Raw genomic sequence first — 7,798 nt, forward strand, 5'->3', positions numbered from 1 at the left:
CCGCACCCTCCGACACCAACCCACCGACACCCGCACCCTCCGACACCCGCACCCTCCGACACCAACCCACAGACACCCGCACCCGCCGACACCAACCCACAGACACCCGCACCCGCCGACACCAACCCCAGGTACAGCTATGGGAAGGGGGGTTTGGGGGTCTCTGTGACACCTCCTTCATGAACTCATCTCCCTTTCATATAAATATGAAAGTTTGAGCTTTCAAATCTCCCCCGAGCCTATTTTATAATTAGCAGGCTGGGGTGTGGGGACACAGCAGGGTGGTGTTTTGATCCTTTAAGACGCATGAATTTGCCCTGTGCATGCTTGTCTTCACCGACCAGAGGGCACTGATGTCCTCTTCATCTGGGGATGGGACACAAAAAATGTCACACTTGTTTATCCAGACACTGCAAGGTCTGGGGCCTCTTCGTTGATCAGACATTCCAGAAGATGCTTTTGCACTTGACAGGTATGTCACTAGAACTGTGTGCTGGGAAGGAAACGATCACCAGACACTGAAGACCTCAGGAGAGCTGCACGCTGACCCTGAAGATCACTCCAACACACACGCAAACACCCAGCCAGGAAGATGCTCGCTAACACTCAAGTCGGGCAGCAGGTGCAGTGCCCAGGGAGCCCTCAGCGCACCAGGGCCACTGTCCAGGGTCCCTGCATCACCACCCCACGGCTGCGCAGGCCCCTGGCTCCCTGTGTCAGATGCGAGAGACACACAGAGACGGTATCTATCCAGGAGCAGCTCGCACGGCGCTTCAGCTACTGCAGCGCACACGTCCCTCAAGGCGCGGCTGGCGGGACCTGAGAGTCGCCTACCGGCACCCACAGACAGCCCTGAGCACAGGCGGGCGTGCAGCTCCTGCAGCAGCAGCTAGAGCACTACACGGGTTCACCACTTATCCATTCATTCACCCTTAAAAGCACAATCTCCCAGCCAGACCCACTGGGGCACTAGAGCCACAATCTTAGGAGAGGACTTTGTTCTTTTCTACCTTGGGAGGACCCTAAAGGCAGCAGAAGCCACTTTAACTCCGGCCTGAACCAACACCGGCAACAAGGACCTGCAGTGGTGGAAACGGAGCGGACTGACAGGGCTCACCGCTGAGCCTCCAGCACCTCCTGCTATGGCCAGGGCTCCTCAGCAAGGAAGGCCTCCACTTCCCAGTGCCTTCCGCCCAGGCCCACCCTTCCCCTACACCCACACCTGCCTCATGCTGGCCACTGGACACCTCACCTCACTGGGAAAGCATCATCCCCACGCTGACCAGCCTTTCAGTAATGAGAAAATGAACCAAACAACGGCCGGGTAGGGAGGGGGCCACCCTCACCCCTTTCTTCTTCCTCAAACAAGACGAAGGCTTGGGCACTGCCTGTCCTGGAGAGACCCCCATGGCTTCCTGGGCGCCCTGGCCGGCAGGTGGACAGGAGCTCGGCCATCCTGTGCCTGCCCACACAGCTCCCCACAGCATGGCAGTGTGAGGAATGGAGGCAGTGCACTTTGACCCAGCCCCTCTCTCTAGCCTTTACCAGCCTGATGGAGAAAGGAGGGGGGAAGGGAGCATGGCTGCAAAATCGACGTGGCGATGACGAAGACGTCACGGCCTGGATGCCCCGAGACGACAAGGGGCCGTGGTGCCCACTGGCCCTCAAGCGAGCACGGCCCCAGCACACTTGGGACCAGGCAGCCCAGGGGCAGACGTGGGCGCCTCCACGGTGTGGGTTGAGGGCAGTACACGTCCCACCCCCTCCCTCCTGCAGGGCACAGCCTTCGTGCCTGGCCTCAGTGTGACTCATGCCGGTTACCGAGCGTGGACATGTCCACCAAACCCTCTGGGAACACTGTGCTGTGTCGGGGCCGCCTGGAGACTTCAGGGAAGGACAGACCAGAAGCTGTGGAGCCTGGCAGAGCCCCAAGTCCGCCAGACGTGGGCAGAGAGGATGCCACGGGAGCCAGCGGCAGCCCAGACCCCACCTGTAGCAGCCCCAGGAGCGAGGACGGTGGCTTCGCTGAGTCCCCACCCTCTGCCGTGCTCCCCGCCCCCGCCACACCTGCGTCTACACGACAGATGTGCAGCAGATGGGACAGGCCCTACCTCACGGTCTTCACACTGTGGGACTCCGCGGTCAGGTCTCAGCAAAGTCAAATTCTCTACTCACAAACACAACGGTATCCCGAAAACCAAAACCTGCTGCTTTCCCCTTCAGGAAGCACTGGTCTGGAAGGCCTGAACTGAGATCGTGCAGCCTGGTGGGGCCTGGCCACGGCAGGCAGGGGAGCACCGCCCCATCAGGCTGAAGGCGTGTGGCCCTGGGCCCCAGAGGCTTCGCACCATAGCGGAACAAAGTCCGGAGAGCAGGTGGGGACAACCGTCCAGCTCAGAGACTGTTCTGGAAACACAAGGCTGGTTGGTGCTTCTCACTCTGGAGAGCGTATCACGAAGAAAACGTACGTGATTCAAAGCGTTCAGGTTAGCGGGTTAACAAACGCAACTGCAGAGAATTCCAAGTGACAGTCTGGGAAGTTTAAGTGTCCACTTCTCCCTTTGAATGGAACCACTTCATATTTCAAACAGCACATGCTGCTCGGCTGCAAACTCCCTGTTCACTGGAATTCTGCATGCGAGGGGAAGCATGCTTGGGCCGTGCAGGGGGCCCTCGGCTGGCCCCTCTACCTCACAGGCGCTGTGGACGCCGGCTGCTCCGTGCCCGGTGCCACTGTGCGTGCGCTCTGTGGACCCCTCTCTCATCGTCCACCTGCGTGTTTGGCTTTCGTGCTTTGTGGACAGGCATCCACGCTGCAGTCTGGTCGACTCCACAGAAACCCGTGGGGGTTGTGCCCACAGAGACTGGGGCTGTGGTGAAGGGAGGGACCACACTGGTGAGGACGTGGGGGCCGCAGCTCTGCCCCCCGGCCCAGAGCAAAGCACTCCAGCCCTGTGTGAAACAGAGGTGCGCGAGGGAACAGATGGAACAGTGCTGGCCAGCAGCCACAGCCCCAGTGAGCGCCGGAATGAGCCCGTGCAGCCCCGCGCTACCTGTCCGAGGCCGGGCTGGGGAGGCGCTGGACACCCCCCCTTCCACGTTGACTGTCTTCCCACCAACAGGCAGAAGGAGGTGGAAAGCAACTCGGTGGAGGGAAATTGAGGAGGGCCCAGGGGAAGCGCGCTGGCGCTGCCTCGGCACCTCTCAGTCTCGTGGGGACCCTCAGGGCAGACCCCTGGCCGTGGCCGTGGCGAGGGCAAGTGTCCCAACCCGTCTCGGGCCACCCTGCAGCTCCACGGAAGAGAACGCGTTTTATGAGGCCACGCAGTTTCGACACTTCACGCCTAGATGTTTCTTTAAAATTGAGGCTAAGAAACTCACTATAACATGATGCCTGCCACTAATTATTTGTAATCTGTAAAATGTCTAATTTGGTAATCAATCCTTTGTTTAAAAAAAATCGAAACGGAAACGGTGGTCTTCAGGCCACGATCATGGCGTAAAGGCTTTAACAATCAAGCTGTGCTTGTGTCCAGCCTCCCTTCCTCACTGCTGCGGTCACACTTTATTTTTGTGAAGGAGACGCCCTCATCTCGGCACACCCAGAGTCTCAGCTGCTTTGTGGGGCTCTGGGTTCCACTGAGGAAGTGGACAGCCCTCGCGAGGGCTCAGCTGATGCTCAGCCTTAGTCTCCCGCCTGCCCTCTCTGTAAAGGCGGCGGCCAGGCTCAGGCACCACAGGAGGCACTCGGGGCCTGAGCACATCCCACAGGCACAGGAAGCCCCCGAGGCCTGCGCCCCACATGAGGGTCTCCAGGCAGTGCTCAGCAGGTGGCAGCTGAATGAAGGAGTGGCTGAAGGGGCTGGCAGACCCTGTGTGAAACAGAGGTGCGCGAGGGAACAGATGGAACAGTGCTGGCCAGCAGCCACAGCCCCAGTGAGCGCCGGAATGAGCGCAGGAAGGGCCCTGAGAAGCCCGGCTCTCTTTTTCTGGCCCGCTCCGCAGCCCCGCCTCACCAGAGGGCTCGCCCAGGCCGCTCTGCGCACGCAGGCCTGAGGCCACCAGCACTCACAGCGGGGCAGAGCACACAGCACAGGTTTCTGTGTGACATGAGTCACAGACAGTTGAAGCTGTGGGCCACACAAACGCCCTGGCCGATATTCACTCTAAGAAAACCCTGGTGTAAATCCAACATGCTTCCCTGGTCAACCTGAGGCGCACTGACCACGCAGCTGCCAGCCTCTCCGAGGTCTCTGCAGACCTCGCCCTTCAGCTGGCAATGGCTTCCGGGAGGATGGGCTGTGATCACAGAGATTCAGAAATTAGGGTACTCAGAGGAAGATGAAGGCATCAGCTTCCAGTGAAGAAGGTGCCTTATTCACACTTTCAACAGTACCATTAGGATAATTAAAAAATTTTCAAAGCCTTCTAAAAGCAAAGCTGGCCTAGCGGGAACCAGGGCTCCTTGGAGAAACAGCTAACGCCAGGGCTGAGGTGGGAAGTGCACAGAGCCCGGGGCTTCCTGCAGGGCCAGAAAGCAGGGAGGGGCCCAGAGAACAGGGCTAGGCCGAAGGACAAAGGCCCCGCCTGGGGGGCTCCCTCTGGCCAAATCTGGGATTTGAGTGAAAAAAAAAAAAAACATGTTTGTAAAGGATTCTAACCCAAGGAATAAAATGGGAAATCGTCAGTCCGCATTGCTGGAGACCTGGGATAAACGCTTTAATAATCAGGCTGTGCTTCTGTGTCCAGCCTCCCTTCCTCACTGCTGTGGTCACACCCTGATCTCAGTGCACCTGGTTTCTGAGTTGCTTTGTGGGGGACTCTGGTTTTTCACTGAGGAAAGTGGACAGGATCTTCGAGGGGTCCTGAGATGCCTCCCACATGGGACACTCATTAGTTCCTGGGGAGCAGCCGGGCAGAGCCCGCCGTGAGGGGTGAGCAAGTCACACCACTAGCCCTGTGCTGGATGGAGTCCCAGAAGACTCAGCCCTGCCCTGCAAGGCCACGTCAGCAGCCCCACCAGGTCCCTGGACAGGGCACACCCTAGGAGCAAGATGGGGACTCCTGCAGGCCGAGGTGGCGAGGTCACAGAGGGCCAGTGACCCTGGCCTGGCCGCTGCGACCCCTGAGACACTCAGACGGGGTCCAAGCAGGGGACAGTACCAACGAGTCCACGTCAGCTCCCACCTGGATGGCCGTCCTGTGCTGGGACGCCCCTGCTTATGGGAAACACAGGCCCGGGCGCAGGGCTGGGGGTGTCAGGCGGACGAGTCCCCATGGGCTCTGGCAGACATTCTTGCATCTCCTTGGTAACTTTCCTATTAGTGTGGGCCTGTTTCAAAATGTACAATGTACATGAAAAAATAATTGCAAAGCCTGTTTATACAGAAATCTAGCCTTTCCTAAAATACACGTTTCAGGACAAACTTTAAGGGCATTTACAAAGAGAATGAGGGATAGGAACCAGAAAGAGGTAAGCCCATCAATGTCACTATTATCTGAATGCTCTCAGCCAGGTACGCCCAGTGCTGTATCCACAGTCCATGGAACTGCACCCGCAAAACGACAGGTGAGTCCTACTCACAGCCTGCGCGGGCGGTCCTGGCCAGAGTCTGCAGATGTGAGCGGGTGAGGACGAGGGCACGCTGGGGTGGGTGAGCCTCGATCCACAGACTGGGGTCCTCATGGGAAGAGGAGACTCAGGGAGGAAGAGGCAGCCACGGAGTGCCCGGCCCAGAAGTTGGAGAAGACAAGGAGGATCTTCCCACAGCCTCGGCCAGTGAACAGCCCTGCCCATGTGGGCAGGGACTTCCAGCCTCAGGAAGCCAGAGGGCCTGGGTCTCTTTCAGGTCGCTCATCTGCCTCCAACTCAGGCCAGAGACAGCAGCTCATCAGCCCCAGGAACTGCAGGCCACAGGAAACACTCCGACCCCAGGGCAGTGGCTCTGCGCTGTCCCAGTTACAAACCTGAGTCCCCCAGGAGCCACTCCAGGGAGCACCCAGGGCACATCAGGGCCCACGGGGCAGCAGAGCTCCCCTGGCTCCATGCTGTGGTCTCAGGAACAGCTGTGGGGCTCCCAGGTGCTCCCATCTCTCTGCCGAGACCCCTGCTCTTCTACTTATCCAGATGCCTGCCCTCCTCTAACTGTGAACGCCTCTTGGCGGCTTCTGCGTTTCTGGGTCACCTCCACTCACTTCCTAGGAAGCATTCTTTCCTCGGTGACTGGGCGCAGGTGCTACCTCTGCTGGGCTGGTAGTTTTCTAAGACGCCGGACACCATGGAGGCCCCGCTCAGACATGGGCTCTGCTCTTCCTCTCGAGAAAGGCAGCTCTGGCACCTGCAGGCGGCTTTACTTGGAAGCAGAGTCTGCAGATGTGAGCAAGGGAGGACGAGGCCATGTGGTTCTCACAAGCAGTTCCATCACAGTGTGGGCCGAGATGGCAGGGGCAGACCTATGTTATTTCTACGTAAACGATTACAAGCTTGCTTTGCTTTTTATACACTGAGATTCGTGCCACGGATCAAATACTGAGTTAAGAAAACTCCAAACTATGGTACAGTACAATAAAAACTGTTTAAGGCTTGTACAAACAGAAACTAAGCGGTAACAGGAGGCCTACGGTAAAGACCATCTGAGAGGTTTAAAACCGGGGAACGCTGCGGCGTGGGTGCAAGGCAGGAAAGACGCTTTGGTCCCACAAATGCCTTCCCCCCACAGGGTCTGCGTGAGGGTCTCATAAAGAGGGCGTGTCCAAGAGCTCTGGGGAGGAGTGCCACCTCCACTCCTTCGGGAGGGTCACTGCAGATAGGAGCTTGAGAGGCAGGAAGGCCTTGCAGGGCAGAGATAACCGGAACGCCACAGGCTCTGCCTAGGTTCTCAGAATATGGAGACTCTGACAGCGCTGTGTCGGCAATGCTCGGGAGATGAAGCCCCTTGATGCGCTGTGTGCGGTCAGGCCTGGCGGCGCCTCATGCTCTGCTCCCATGCAGATGCACCTTGATAATCATGGCGGTAAGACTCGGTGTCCTAAGTCAGTGCTTCTTAGAAGCAGCACGCGTGCTGTTGAATGCTGCCTGTCCCCCCGGCTGTCTTACCCCACAACAGCTTTCGGTTTACCCTTCTACCTCCCTCACCACAGCCTGCAAGATTAATGAGACAATGCGCCTAATAACCGCGTGTGGAACCCAAAGCTCAGGGCCAAAGCCGTCCCGCCATCGCGCTGGTCTCCTGGACCCACGCTGTGAAACTCAACTCTCGTCTTTATCTATTCTTCTGACTCCCTGGTCACCACCGGGACTGAGGGCACCATGTACAGGGCTGGGGCTGGCACCTAACAACAGAGAACATCCCTAATGCTCAAGGGCAGCCTGAGTGTCCCAGTGCTGCCCCTCCTTCCCACAGTCCGGCTGCATTTCCCGCCACGTCGGGGTGGGTCTAAGGCCAGGTCCCGACTCCCAAGGTGGCCTTTCTGCATCTGTGCGGGATGCTTGCGGGACTGGGGTGTGGACCAGGCCTCTCCGCTCCAGCTGGGCTGGACGTCAGTACTGGCCTCCCAGCACTCTTGCTTGCTAGCAGCTCATCCCGCCCTGACCCCAAAGCAGCCCCTCAGCACAGGGAGCTGGGGCCCCACACAGGCCCCGAGACCCACCCCCAACAACACCATGAATACCCAACGCCTTGACCCTCCCCCAACAACACCATGAATACCCAACGCCCTGACCCTCCCCCACAACACCGGGTATCCCCAGCGCCCTGACCCTCCCCCACAACACCACACATCCCCAACGCCCTGACCC

General features: G+C 58.7%; 1 protein-coding gene across 1 annotated transcript in view; it reads right to left on the reverse strand.

Annotated features, from left to right (window-relative positions):
* TOLLIP (toll interacting protein) overlaps positions 1-7,798 on the reverse strand; it is a 34,514-nt gene that overhangs the window by 2,432 nt on the left and 24,284 nt on the right. The gene's annotated exons all lie outside the window — the stretch shown is intronic.

The sequence above is a fragment of the Sapajus apella genome, unplaced genomic scaffold (genome assembly GCF_009761245.1).
Source record: "Sapajus apella isolate SASKATOON/1434 unplaced genomic scaffold, GSC_monkey_1.0 scaffold212, whole genome shotgun sequence".
Lineage (NCBI taxonomy): Eukaryota > Metazoa > Chordata > Mammalia > Primates > Cebidae > Sapajus > Sapajus apella.